The sequence below is a fragment of the Oncorhynchus keta genome, chromosome 19 (genome assembly GCF_023373465.1).
Source record: "Oncorhynchus keta strain PuntledgeMale-10-30-2019 chromosome 19, Oket_V2, whole genome shotgun sequence".
Lineage (NCBI taxonomy): Eukaryota > Metazoa > Chordata > Actinopteri > Salmoniformes > Salmonidae > Oncorhynchus > Oncorhynchus keta.
The window spans coordinates 75,239,725-75,256,543 of NC_068439.1; positions in this window are offsets into that span (position 1 = coordinate 75,239,725).

Below are 16,819 nucleotides of genomic sequence, written 5' to 3' on the forward strand. Positions count from 1 at the left end.
GCTGACAGACACCCCACCCCACCCCAACCAGCTGACAGACACCCCACCTCCCCCTACCAGCTGACAGATACCCCATCTCACCCTTCCAGCTGACAGACACCCCACCTCACCCCTACCAGCTGACAGAAACCCCACCTCACCCCTACCAGCTGACAGACACCCCACCTCCCCCAACCAGCTGACAGACACCCCACCCCCCCCTACCAGCTGACAGACACCCCACCACACCCCTACCAGCTGACAGACACCCCACCACACCCCTACCAGCTGAAAGACACCCCACCTCCCCCTACCAGCTGAAAGACACCCTACCTCCCCCCTACCAGCTGACAGACACCCCACCACACCCCTACCAGCTGACAGACACCCCACCCCACCCCTACCAGCTGACAGACACCCCACCTCCCCCTACCAGCTGACAGAAAACCCACCCCTACCAGCTGACAGACACCCCACCTCACCCCTACCAGCTGAAAGACACCCCACCTCCCCCTACAAGCTGAAAGACACCCCACCCCACCCCTACCAGCTGACAGACACCCCACCTCCCCCTACTAGCTGACAGTAAACCCTCCCCCAACAGCTGACAGACACCCCAACCCTACCAGCTGACAGACACCCACCTGGCCCTACCAGCTGACAGACACCCCACCCCACCCCAACCAGCTGACAGACACCCCACCTCACCACTACCAGATGACAGACACCCCACCTACCCCTAACAGCTGACAGACACCCCATCTCTCCCCTTCCAGCTGACAGACACCCCACCCCTACCAGCTGACAGACACCCCACCTCCCCCTACCAACTGACACACACCCCACCTCCGTCCTACCAGCTGAAAGACACCCCACCTCCCCTACCAGCTGACAGACACCCCACCCCTACCAGCTGACAGACACCCCACCTCTCCCTAAAAGCTGAAAGACACCCCACCTCTCCCTACCAGCTGGAAGACACCCCACCTCACCCTACCAGTTGAAAGACACCCCACCTCCCCCCGACCAGCTGAAAGACACCCCACCTCCCCCCTACCAGCTGACAGACACCCCACCCCTACCAGCTGACAGACACCCCACCTCGCCCTACCAGCTGACAGACACCCCAACCCACCCCAACCAGCTGACAGACACCCCACATCCCCTACCAGCTGAAAGACACCCCACCTCCCTACCAGTTGAAAGACACCCCACCTCCCCTACCAGCTGACAGACACCACACCTCCCCTACCAGCTGACAGACACCCCACCTCCCCTACCAGCTGAAAGACACCCACCTCCCCTACCAGTTGAAAGACACCCCACCTCCCTACCAGCTGACAGACACCCCACCTCCCCCTACCAGCTGAAAGACACCCCACCTCCCTACCAGCTGAAAGACACCCCACCTCCCCTACCAGTTGAAAGACACCCCACCTCCCCTACCAGCTGACAGACACCCCACCTCCCCTACCAGCTGAAAGACACCCCACCTCCCTACCAGCTGACAGACACCCCACCTCCCCCAACTAGCTGACAGACACCCCACCACACCCCTACCAGCTGAAAGACACCCCCACCCCTACCAGCTGACAGACACCCCACCTCCCCTACCAGCTGACAGACACCCCACCTCACCCCTACCAGCTGACAGACACTCCACCTCACCCCTACCAGCTGACAGATACCCCATCTCACCCTTCCAGCTGACAGACACCCCAACTCACCCCTACCAGCTGACAGAAACCCCACCTCACCCCTACCAGCTGACAGACACTCCACCTCACCCCTACCAGCTGAAAGACACCCTACCTCCCCCCTACCAGCTGACAGACACCCCACCTCCCCCTACCAGCTGACAGACAACCCACCACACCCCTACCACCTGACAGACACCCCACCCCACCCCTACCAGCTGACAGACACCCCACCTCCCCCTACCAGCTGACAGACACCCCACCCCTACCAGATGACAGACACCCCACCTTACCCCCTACCAGCTGACAGACACCCCAACTCCCCCCTACCAGCTGACAGACACCCCACCTCCCCCCTACCAGCTGACAGACACCCCACCTCCCCCTACCAGCTGACAGTCACCCCACCTCACCCCTACCAGCTGACAGATACCCCATCTCACCCTTCCAGCTGACAGACACCCCACCTCCCCCTACCAGCTGAAAGACACAGCACCTCCCCCCTACCAGCTGACAGACACCCCACCTCCCCTACCAGCTGAAAGACACCCCATCTCCCCCACCAGCTGAAAGACACCCCACCTCCCCCCTACCAGCTGACAGACACCCCACCCCTACCAGCTGACAGACACCCAACCCCACCCCTACCAGCTGACAGACACCCCACCTCTCCCTACCAGCTGAAAGACACCCCACCTCTCCCTACCAGCTGAAAGACACCCCACCTCCCCTTACCAGCTGAAAGACACCCCACCTCCCTACCAGCTGACAGACACCCCACCCCTACCAGCTGACAGACACCCCACCCCCTACCAGCTGACAGACACCCCACCTCGCCCTACCAGCTGACAGACACCCCAACCCACCCCAACCAGCTGACAGACACCCACCTCCCCCTACCAGCTGAAAGACACCCCACCTCCCCTACCAGCTGAAAGACACCCCACCTCCCCTACCAGCTGACAGACACCACACCTCCCCCCTACCAGCTGACAGACACCCCACCTCCCCCCACCAGCTGAAAGACACCCCACCTCCCACTACCAGTTGAAAGAAACCCCACCTCCCTACCAGCTGACAGACACCCCACCTCCCCTACCAGCTGAAAGACACCCCACCTCCCCTACCAGTTGAAAGACACCCCACCTCCCCTACCAGCTGACAGACACCCCACCTCCCCCCTACCAGCTGAAAGACACCCCACCTCCCCCCTACCAGCTGACAGACACCCCACCTCCCCCAACTAGCTGACAGACACCCCACCACAACCCTACCAGCTGAAAGACACCCCACCCCCCTACCAGCTGACAGACACCCCACCCCCCCCTACCAGCTGACAGACACCCCACCTCACCCCTACCAGCTGACAGACACTCCACCTCACCCCTACCAGCTGACAGATACCCCATCTCACCCTTCCAGCTGACAGACACCCCAACTCACCCCTACCAGCTGACAGAAACCCCACCTCACCCCTACCAGCTGACAGATACTCCACCTCACCCCTACCAGCTGAAAGACACCCTACACTCCCCTACCAGCTGACAGACACCCCAACTCCCCCTACCAGCTGACAGACAACCCACCACACCCCTACCACCTGACAGACACCCCACCCCACCCCTACCAGCTGACAGACACCCCACCTCCCCTACCAGCTGACAGACACCCCACCTCCCCTACCAGCTGAAAGACACCCCACCTCCCCTACCAGTTGAAAGACACCCCACCTCCCCCCTACCAGCTGACAGACACCCCACCTCCCTACCAGCTGAAAGACACCCCACCTCCCCTACCAGCTGACAGACACCCCACCTCCCCCAACTAGCTGACAGACACCCCACCACACCCCTACCAGCTGAAAGACACCCCACCCCCTACCAGCTGACAGACACCCCACCTCCCCCTACCAGCTGACAGACACCCCACTCACCCCTACCAGCTGACAGACACTCCACCTCACCCCTACCAGCTGACAGATACCCCATCTCACCCTTCCAGCTGACAGACACCCCAACTCACCCCTACCAGCTGACAGAAACCCCACCTCACCCCTACCAGCTGACAGATACTCCACCTCACCCCTACCAGCTGACAGACACCCCACCTCCCCAACTAGCTGACAGACACCCCACCACACCCCCTGCCAGCTGAAAGACACCCCACCCCACCCTACCAGCTGACAGACACCCCACCTCCCCCTACCAGCTGACAGACACCCCACCTCACCCCTACCAGCTGACAGACACTCCACCTCACCCCTACCAGCTGACAGATACCCCATCTCACCCTTCCAGCTGACAGACACCCCAACTCACCCCTACCAGCTGACAGAAACCCCACCTCACCCCTACCAGCTGACAGATACTCCACCTCACCCCTACCAGCTGAAAGACACCCCACCTCCCCCCTACCAGCTGAGAGACACCCCAACTCCCCCCTACCAGCTGACAGACAACCCACCACACCCCTACCACCTGACAGACACCCCACCCCACCCCTACCAGCTGACAGACACCCCACCTCCCCCTACCAGCTGACAGACACCCCACCCCTACCAGATGACAGACACCCCACCTCACCCCTACCAGCTGACAGATACCCCAACTCCCCCCTACCAGCTGACAGACACCCCACCTCCCCTACCAGCTGACAGACACCCCACCTCCCCCTACCAGCTGACAGTCACCCCACCTCACCCCTACCAGCTGACACATACCCCATCTCACCCTTCCAGCTGACAGACACCCCACCTCCCCCTACCAGCTGACAGACACCCCACCTCTCCCTACCAGCTGAAAGACACCCCACCTCTCCCTACCAGCTGAAAGACACCCCACCTCCCCCTTACCAGCTGAAAGACACCCCACCCCCCTACCAGCTGACAGACACCCCACCCCTACCAGCTGACAGACACCCCACCCCTACCAGCTGACAGACACCCCACCTCGCCCTACCAGCTGACAGACACCCCAACCCACCCCAACCAGCTGACAGACACCCCACCTCCCCCTACCAGCTGAAAGACACCCCACCTCCCCCTACCAGTTGAAAGACACCCCACCTCCCCCTACCAGCTGACAGACACCACACCTCCCCCCTACCAGCTGACAGACACCCCACCTCCCCTACCAGCTGAAAGACACCCCACCTCCCACTACCAGTTGAAAGAAACCCCACCTCCCCTACCAGCTGACAGACACCCCACCTCCCCTACCAGCTGAAAGACACCCCACCTCCCCTACCAGTTGAAAGACACCCCACCTCCCCTACCAGCTGACAGACACCCCACCTCCCCTACCAGCTGAAAGACACCCCACCTCCCCTACCAGCTGACAGACACCCCACCTCCCAACTAGCTGACAGACACCCCACCACAACCCTACCAGCTGAAAGACACCCCACCCCCTACCAGCTGACAGACACCCCACCTCCCCCTACCAGCTCACAGACACCCCACCTCACCCCTACCAGCTGACAGACACTCCACCTCACCCCTACCAGCTGACAGATACCCCATCTCACCCTTCCAGCTGACAGACACCCCAACTCACCCCTACCAGCTGACAGAAACCCCACCCCTACCAGCTGACAGACACCCAACCCCACCCCTACCAGCTGACAGACACCCCACCTCTCCCTACCAGCTGAAAGACACCCCACCTCTCCCTACCAGCTGAAAGACACCCCACCTCCCCCTTACCAGCTGAAAGACACCCCACCTCCCCCTACCAGCTGACAGACACCCCACCCCTACCAGCTGACAGACACCCCACCCCTACCAGCTGACAGACACCCCACCTCGCCCTACCAGCTGACAGACACCCCAACCCACCCCAACCAGCTGACAGACACCCCACCTCCCCCTACCAGCTGAAAGACACCCCACCTCCCCCTACCAGTTGAAAGACACCCCACCTCCCCCTACCAGCTGACAGACACCACACCTCCCCCTACCAGCTGACAGACACCCCACCTCCCCCTACCAGCTGAAAGACACCCCACCTCCCACTACCAGTTGAAAGAAACCCCACCTCCCCCTACCAGCTGACAGACACCCCACCTCCCCCTACCAGCTGAAAGACACCCCACCTCCCCCTACCAGTTGAAAGACACCCCACCTCCCCCTACCAGCTGACAGACACCCCACCTCCCCCCTACCAGCTGAAAGACACCCCACCTCCCCCCTACCAGCTGACAGACACCCCACCTCCCCAACTAGCTGACAGACACCCCACCACAACCCTACCAGCTGAAAGACACCCCACCCCCCTACCAGCTGACAGACACCCCACCTCCCCCTACCAGCTGACAGACACCCCACCTCACCCCTACCAGCTGACAGACACTCCACCTCACCCCTACCAGCTGACAGATACCCCATCTCACCCTTTCCAGCTGACAGACACCCCAACTCACCCCTACCAGCTGACAGAAACCCCACCTCACCCCTACCAGCTGACAGATACTCCACCTCACCCCTACCAGCTGAAAGACACCCTACCTCCCTACCAGCTGACAGACACCCCAACTCCCCTACCAGCTGACAGACAACCCACCACACCCCTACCACCTGACAGACACCCCACCCCACCCCTACCAGCTGACAGACACCCCACCTCCCTACCAGCTGACAGACACCCCACCTCCCCTACCAGCTGAAAGACACCCCACCTCCCCCTACCAGTTGAAAGACACCCCACCTCCCCCTACCAGCTGACAGACACCCCACCTCCCCCCTACCAGCTGAAAGACACCCCACCTCCCCCTACCAGCTGACAGACACCCCACCTCCCCCAACTAGCTGACAGACACCCCACCACACCCCTACCAGCTGAAAGACACCCCACCCCCCCTACCAGCTGACAGACACCCCACCTCCCCCTACCAGCTGACAGACACCCCACCTCACCCCTACCAGCTGACAGACACTCCACCTCACCCCTACCAGCTGACAGATACCCCATCTCACCCTTCCAGCTGACAGACACCCCAACTCACCCCTACCAGCTGACAGAAACCCCACCTCACCCCTACCAGCTGACAGATACTCCACCTCACCCCTACCAGCTGACAGACACCCCACCTCCCCCAACTAGCTGACAGACACCCCACCACACCCCTACCAGCTGAAAGACACCCCACCCCCCCTACCAGCTGACAGACACCCCACCTCCCCCTACCAGCTGACAGACACCCCACCTCACCCCTACCAGCTGACAGACACTCCACCTCACCCCTACCAGCTGACAGATACCCCATCTCACCCTTCCAGCTGACAGACACCCCAACTCACCCCTACCAGCTGACAGAAACCCCACCTCACCCCTACCAGCTGACAGATACTCCACCTCACCCCTACCAGCTGAAAGACACCCTACCTCCCCCTACCAGCTGACAGACACCCTAACTCCCTACCAGCTGACAGACAACCCACCACACCCCCTACCACCTGACAGACACCCCACCCCACCCCTACCAGCTGACAGACACCCCACCTCCCCTACCAGCTGACAGACACCCCACCCCTACCAGATGACAGACACCCCACCTCACCCCTACCAGCTGACAGATACCCCAACTCCCCTACCAGCTGACAGACACCCCACCCCCCCCCTACCAGCTGACAGACACCCCACCTCCCCCTACCAGCTGACAGTCACCCACCTCACCCCTACCAGCTGACACATACCCCATCTCACCCTTCCAGCTGACAGACACCCCACCTCCCCCTACCAGCTGACAGACACCCCACCTCTCCCTACCAGCTGAAAGACACCCCACCTCTCCCTACCAGCTGAAAGACACCCCACCTCCCCCTTACCAGCTGAAAGACACCCCACCTCCCCCTACCAGCTGACAGACACCCCACCCCTACCAGCTGACAGACACCCCACCCCTACCAGCTGACAGACACCCCACCTCGCCCTACCAGCTGACAGACACCCCAACCCACCCCAACCAGCTGACAGACACCCCACCTCCCCCTACCAGCTGAAAGACACCCCACCTCCCCCTACCAGTTGAAAGACACCCCACCTCCCCTACCAGCTGACAGACACCACACCTCCCCTACCAGCTGACAGACACCCCACCTCCCCTACCAGCTGAAAGACACCCCACCTCCCACTACCAGTTGAAAGACACCCCACCTCCCCTACCAGCTGACAGACACCCCACCTCCCTACCAGCTGAAAGACACCCCACCTCCCCTACCAGTTGAAAGACACCCCACCTCCCTACCAGCTGACAGACACCCCACCTCCCCTACCAGCTGAAAGACACCCCACCTCCCCCTACCAGCTGACAGACACCCCACCTCCCCAACTAGCTGACAGACACCCCACCACAACCCTACCAGCTGAAAGACACCCCACCCCCCTACCAGCTGACAGACACCCCACCTCCCCTACCACCTGACAGACACCCCACCCACCCCTACCAGCTGACAGACACCCACCTCCCCTACCAGCTGAAAGACACCCCACCTCCCTACCAGCTGAAAGACACCCCACCTCCCTACCAGCTGACAGACACCCCACCTCCCCCTACCAGCTGAAAGACACCCCACCTCCCCCCTACCAGCTGACAGACACCCCACCTCCCCCAACTAGCTGACAGACACCCCACCACACCCCTACCAGCTGAAAGACACCCCACCCCCCCCTACCAGCTGACAGACACCCCACCTCCCCTACCAGCTGACAGACACCCCACCTCACCCCTACCAGCTGACAGACACTCCACCTCACCCCTACCAGCTGACAGATACCCCATCTCACCCTTCCAGCTGACAGACACCCCAACTCACCCCTACCAGCTGACAGAAACCCCACCTCACCCCTACCAGCTGACAGATACTCCACCTCACCCCTACCAGCTGAAAGACACCCTACCTCCCCCCTACCAGCTGACAGACACCCCAACTCCCCCTACCAGCTGACAGACAACCCACCACACCCCTACCACCTGACAGACACCCCACCCCTACCAGCTGACAGACACCCCACCTCCCCCTACCAGCTGACAGACACCCCACCCCTACCAGATGACAGACACCCCACCTCACCCCTACCAGCTGACAGATACCCCAACTCCCCCCTACCAGCTGACAGACACCCCACCTCCCCCCTACCAGCTGACAGACACCCCACCTCCCTACCAGCTGACAGTCACCCCACCTCACCCCTACCAGCTGACAGATACCCCATCTCACCCTTCCAGCTGACAGACACCCCACCTCCCCCTACCAGCTGAAAGACACACCACCTCCCCCCTACCAGCTGACAGACACCCCACCTCCCCCTACCAGCTGAAAGACACCCCATCTCCCCCCCACCAGCTGAAAGACACCCCACCTCCCCCTACCAGCTGAAAGACACCCCATCTCCCCCCACCAGCTGAAAGACACCCCACCTCCCCCCTACCAGCTGACAGACACCCAACCCCACCCCTACCAGCTGACAGACACCCCACCTCTCCCTACCAGCTGAAAGACACCCCACCTCTCCCTACCAGCTGAAAGACACCCCACCTCCCCCTTACCAGCTGACAGACACCACACCTCCCCCCTACCAGCTGACAGACACCCCACCTCCCCCTACCAGCTGAAAGACACCCCACCTCCCACTACCAGTTGAAAGACACCCCACCTCCCCCTACCAGCTGACAGACACCCCACCTCCCCCTACCAGCTGAAAGACACCCCACCTCCCCCTACCAGTTGAAAGACACCCCACCTCCCCCTACCAGCTGACAGACACCCCACCTCCCCCTACCAGCTGAAAGACACCCCACCTCCCCCTACCAGCTGACAGACACCCCACCTCCCCCAACTAGCTGACAGACACCCCACCACAACCCTACCAGCTGAAAGACACCCCACCCCACTACCAGCTGACAGACACCCCACCTCCCCCTACCACCTGACAGACACCCCACCCCACCCCTACCAGCTGACAGACACCCCACCTCCCCCTACCAGCTGACAGACACCCCACCTCCCTACCAGCTGAAAGACCCCCCCCCTCCCCCTACCAGTTGAAAGACACCCCACCTCCCCCTACCAGCTGACAGACACCCCACCTCCCCCCTACCAGCTGAAAGACACCCCACCTCCCCCCTACCAGCTGACAGACACCCCACCTCCCCAACTAGCTGACAGACACCCCACCACACCCTACCAGCTGAAAGACACCCCACCCCCCCTACCAGCTGACAGACACCCCACCTCCCCCTACCAGCTGACAGACACCCCACCTCACCCCTACCAGCTGACAGACACTCCACCTCACCCCTACCAGCTGACAGATACCCCATCTCACCCTTCCAGCTGACAGACACCCCAACTCACCCCTACCAGCTGACAGAAACCCCACCTCACCCCTACCAGCTGAAAGACACCCTACCTCCCCCCTACCAGCTGACAGACACCCCAACTCCCCCTACCAGCTGACAGACAACCCACCACACCCCTACCACCTGACAGACACCCCACCCCACCCCTACCAGCTGACAGACACCCCACCTCCCCCCTACCAGCTAACAGACACCCCACCCCTACCAGATGACAGACACCCCACCTCACCCCTGCCAGCTGACAGATACCCCAACTCCCCCCTACCAGCTGACAGACACCCCACCTCCCCCCTACCAGCTGACAGACACCCCACCTCCCCCTACCAGCTGACAGTCACCCCACCTCACCCCTACCAGCTGACAGATACCCCATCTCACCCTTACAGCTGACAGACACCCCACCTCCCCTACCAGCTGAAAGACACACCACCTCCCCTACCAGCTGACAGACACCCCACCTCCCCTACCAGCTGAAAGACACCCCATCTCCCCCACCAGCTGAAAGACACCCCACCTCCCCTACCAGCTGAAAGACACCCCATCTCCCCACCAGCTGAAAGACACCCCACCTCCCCCCTACCAGCTGACAGACACCCCACCCCTACCAGCTGACAGACACCCAACCCCACCCCTACCAGCTGACAGACACCCCACCTCTCCCTACCAGCTGAAAGACACCCCACCTCTCCCTACCAGCTGAAAGACACCCCACCTCCCCTTACCAGCTGAAAGACACCCCACCTCCCCTACCAGCTGACAGACACCCCACCCCTACCAGCTGACAGACACCCCACCCCTACCAGCTGACAGACACCCCACCTCGCCCTACCAGCTGACAGGCACCCCAACCCACCCCAACCAGCTGACAGACACCCCACCTCCCCTACCAGCTGAAAGACACCCCACCTCCCCTACCAGTTGAAAGACACCCCACCTCCCCTACCAGCTGACAGACACCACACCTCCCCTACCAGCTGACAGACACCCCACCTCCCCTACCAGCTGAAAGACACCCCACCTCCCCTACCAGTTGAAAGACACCCCACCTCCCCCTACCAGCTGACAGACACCCCACCTCCCCTACCAGCTGAAAGACACCCCACCTCCCCTACCAGTTGAAAGACACCCCACCTCCCCTACCAGCTGACAGACACCCCACCTCCCCTACCAGCTGAAAGACACCCCACCTCCCCTACCAGCTGACAGACACCCCACCTCCCCTAACTAGCTGACAGACACCCCACCACACCCTACCAGCTGAAAGACACCCCACCCCCTACCAGCTGACAGACACCCCACCTCCCCTACCAGCTGACAGACACCCCACCTCACCCCTACCAGCTGACAGACACTCCACCTCACCCCTACCAGCTGACAGATACCCCATCTCACCCTTCCAGCTGACAGACACCCCAACTCACCCCTACCAGCTGACAGATACCCACCTCACCCCTACCAGCTGAAAGACACCCTACCTCCCCCTATCAGCTGACAGACACCCCAACTCCCTACCAGCTGACAGACAACCCACCACACCCCTACCACCTGACAGACACCCCACCCCACCCCTACCAGCTGACAGACACCCCACCTCCCCTACCAGCTGACAGACACCCCACCCCTACCAGATGACAGACACCCCACCTCACCCCTACCAGCTGACAGACACCCCAACTCCCCTACCAGCTGACAGACACCCCACCTCCCCTACCAGCTGACAGACACCCCACCTCCCCCCTACCAGCTGACAGTCACCCCACCTCACCCCTACCAGCTGACAGATATCCCATCTCACCCTTCCAGCTGACAGACACCCCACCTCACCCCTACCAGCTGACAGAAACCCCACCTCACCCCTACCAGCTGACAGACACCCCACCTCCCCCAACCAGCTGACAGACACCCTACCTCCCCCCTACCAGCTGACAGACACCCCACCCCCCCCTACCAGCTGACAGACACCCCATCTCCCCTACCAGCTGACAGACACCCCACCCCCCCCCTACCAGCTGACAGACACCCCACCCCCCCCCTACCAGCTGAAAGACACCCCACCTCCCCCTACCAGCTGACAGACACCCCACCCCCCCCTACCAGCTGACAGACACCCCACCCCTACCAGCTGACAGACACTCCACCTCCCCCCTACCAGCTGACAGACACTCCACCTCCCCCCTACCAGCTGACAGACACCCCACCCCCTACCAGCTGACAGACACCCCACCCCTACCAGCTGACAGACACTCCACCTCCCCCTACCAGCTGACAGACACTCCACCTCCCCTACCAGCTGACAGACACCCCACCCCTACCAGCTGACAGACACCCCACCCCTACCAGCTGACAGACACCCCACCCCTACCAGCTGACAGACACCCCACCCCCCCTACCAGCTGACAGACACCCCACCCCTACCAGCTGACAGACACTCCACCTCCCCCCTACCAGCTGACAGACACCCCACCCCTACCAGCTGACAGACACTCCACCTCCCCCCTACCAGCTGACAGACACCCCACCCCTACCAGCTGACAGACACTCCACCTCCCCCTACCAGCTGACAGACACTCCACCTCCCCCTACCAGCTGACAGACACCCCACCACACCCCTACCACCTGACAGACACCCCCCCCCACCCCTACCAGCTGACAGACACTCCACCTCCCCTACCAGCTGACAGACACTCCACCTCCCTACCAGCTGACAGACACCCCACCACACCCCTACCACCTGACAGACACCCCACCCCACCCCTACCAGCTGACAGACACCCCACCTCCCCTACCAGCTGACAGACACCCCACCCCTACCAGATGACAGACACCCCACTCACCCTACCAGCTGACAGACACCCCAACTCCCCCTACCAGCTGACAGACACCCCACCTCCCTACCAGCTGACAGACACCCCACCTCCCCTACCAGCTGACAGTCACCCCACCTCACCCCTACCAGCTGACAGATATCCCATCTCACCCTTCCAGCTGACAGACACCCCACCTCACCCCTACCAGCTGACAGAAACCCCACCTCACCCCTACCAGCTGACAGACACCCCACCTCCCCCAACCAGCTGACAGACACCTCTACCTCCCTACCAGCTGACAGACACCCCACCCCCCCTACCAGCTGACAGACACCCCAACTCCCCTACCAGCTGACAGACACCCCACCTCCCCCTACCAGCTGACAGACACCCCACCTCCCCTACCAGCTGAAAGACACTCCACCTCCCCTACCAGCTGACAGACACCCCACCTTTCCCTACCAGCTGACAGACACCCCACCCCTACCAGCTGACAGACACTCCACCTCCCCCTACCAGCTGACAGACACTCCACCTCCCCCTACCAGCTGACAGACACCCCACCCCCCCCTACCAGCTGACAGACACCCCACCCCTACCAGCTGACAGACACTCCACTTCCCCCTACCAGCTGACAGACACTCCACCTCCCCCTACCAGCTGAAAGACACCCCACCTCCCCCCTACCAGCTGACAGACACCCCACCTCCCCAACTAGCTGACAGACACCCCACCACACCCTACCAGCTGAAAGACACCCCACCCCCCTACCAGCTGACAGACACCCCACCTCCCCTACCAGCTGACAGACACCCCACCTCACCCCTACCAGCTGACAGACACTCCACCTCACCCCTACCAGCTGACAGATACCCCATCTCACCCTTCCAGCTGACAGACACCCCAACTCACCCCTACCAGCTGACAGATACTCCACCTCACCCCTACCAGCTGAAAGACACCCCACCTCCCCCCTATCAGCTGACAGACACCCCAACTCCCCCTACCAGCTGACAGACAACCCACCACACCCCTACCACCTGACAGACACCCCACCCCACCCCTACCAGCTGACAGACACCCCACCTCCCCCTACCAGCTGACAGACACCCCACCCCTACCAGATGACAGACACCCCACCTCACCCCTACCAGCTGACAGACACCCCAACTCCCCCCTACCAGCTGACAGACACCCCACCTCCCCCCTACCAGCTGACAGACACCCCACCTCCCCCTACCAGCTGACAGTCACCCCACCTCACCCCTACCAGCTGACAGATATCCCATCTCACCCTTCCAGCTGACAGACACCCCACCTCACCCCTACCAGCTGACAGAAACCCCACCTCACCCCTACCAGCTGACAGACACCCCACCTCCCCCAACCAGCTGACAGACACCCTACCTCCCCTACCAGCTGACAGACACCCCACCCCCCGACCAGCTGACAGACACCCCAACTCCCCTACCAGCTGACAGACACCCCACCTCCCCCTACCAGCTGACAGACACCCCACCCCTACCAGCTGAAAGACACTCCACCTCCCCTACCAGCTGACAGACACCCCACCCCTACCAGCTGACAGACACCCCACCCCTACCAGCTGACAGACACTCCACCTCCCCTACCAGCTGACAGACACCCCACCTCCCCCTACCAGCTGACAGACACCCCCCCCCTACCAGCTGACAGACACTCCACCCCCCCCTCCCAGCTGACAGACACTCCACCTCCCCCTACCAGCTGACAGACACTCCACCTCCCCCTACCAGCTGACAGACACCCCACCCCTACCAGCTGACAGACACCCCACCCCTACCAGCTGACAGACACCCCACCCCTACCAGCTGACAGACACCCCACCCCCCTACCAGCTGACAGACACCCCACCCCTACCAGCTGACAGACACTCCACCTCCCCCTACCAGCTGACAGACACCCCACCCCTACCAGCTGACAGACACTCCACCTCCCTACCAGCTGACAGACACCCCACCCTACCAGCTGACAGACACTCCACCTCCCCTACCAGCTGACAGACACTCCACCTCCCCTACCAGCTGACAGACACCCCACCACCCCTACCACCTGACAGACACCCCACCCCACCCCTACCAGCTGACAGACACTCCACCTCCCCCTACCAGCTGACAGACACTCCACCTCCCCCTACCAGCTGACAGACACCCCACCACACCCCTACCACCTGACAGACACCCCACCCCACCCCTACCAGCTGACAGACACCCCACCTCCCCCTACCAGCTGACAGACACCCCACCCCTACCAGATGACAGACACCCCACCTCACCCCTACCAGCTGACAGACACCCCAACTCCCCCCTACCAGCTGACAGACACCCCACCTCCCCTACCAGCTGACAGACACCCCACCTCCCTACCAGCTGACAGTCACCCCACCTCACCCCTACCAGCTGACAGATATCCCATTTCACCCTTCCAGCTGACAGACACCCCACCTCACCCCTACCAGCTGACAGAAACCCCACCTCCCCCCTACCAGCTGATAGACACCCCACCTCCCCAACCAGCTGACAGACACCCTACCTCCCCTACCAGCTGACAGACACCCCACCCCCCCCTACCAGCTGACAGACACCCCAACTCCCCCCTACCAGCTGACAGACACCCCACCTCCCCCCTACCAGCTGACAGACACCCCACCCCCCCCCTACCAGCTGAAAGACACTCCACCTCCCCCTACCAGCTGACAGACACCCCACCCCCCTACCAGCTGACAGACACCCCACCCCCTACCAGCTGACAGACACTCCACCTCCCCTACCAGCTGACAGACACTCCACCTCCCCTACCAGCTGACAGACACCCCACCCCTACCAGCTGACAGACACCCCACCCCTACCAGCTGACAGACACTCCACCTCCCCCTACCAGCTGACAGACACTCCACCTCCCCCTACCAGCTGACAGACACCCCACCCCTACCAGCTGACAGACACCCCACCCCTACCAGCTGACAGACACCCCACCCCTACCAGCTGACAGACACCCCACCCCCCTACCAGCTGACAGACACCCCACCCCTACCAGCTGACAGACACTCCACCTCCCTACCAGCTGACAGACACTCCACCTCCCCTACCAGCTGACAGACACTCCACCTCCCCTACCAGCTGACAGACACCCCACCCCTACCAGCTGACAGACACTCCACCTCCCCCTACCAGCTGACAGACACCCCACCCCTACCAGCTGACAGACACTCCACCTCCCCCTACCAGCTGACAGACACTCCACCTCCCCCTACCAGCTGACAGACACCCCACCTCACCCCTACCAGCTGACAGACACTCCACCTCCCCTACCAGCTGACAGACACTCCACCTCCCCCTACCAGCTGACAGACACTCCACCTCCCCTACCAGCTGACAGACACTCCACCTCCCCCTACCAGCTGACAGACACTCCACCTCCCCCTACCAGCTGACAGACACTCCACCTCCCCTACCAGCTGACAGACACTCCACCTCCCCTACCAGCTGACAGACACCCCACCTCACCCCTACCAGCTGACAGACACTCCACCTCCCCTACCAGCTGACAGACACTCCACCTCCCCCTACCAGCTGACAGACACTCCACCTCCCCCTACCAGCTGACAGACACTCCACCTCCCCTACCAGCTGACAGACACTCCACCTCCCCCTACCAGCTGACAGACACCCACCTCCCCTACCAGCTGACAGACACTCCACCTCCCCCTACCAGCTGACAGACACCCCACCTCCCCTACCAGCTGACAGACACCCCACCTCCCCCTACCAGCTGACAGACACCCCACCTCACCCCTACCAGCTGACAGACACTCCACCTCCCCCTACCAGCTGACAGACACTCCACCTCCCCCTACCAGCTGACAGACACCCCACCGCGACATTCAACCCTACAATTCAGCCACCCGTTGCCACAGTTGACAGGGTGTTTGAGCCCCTG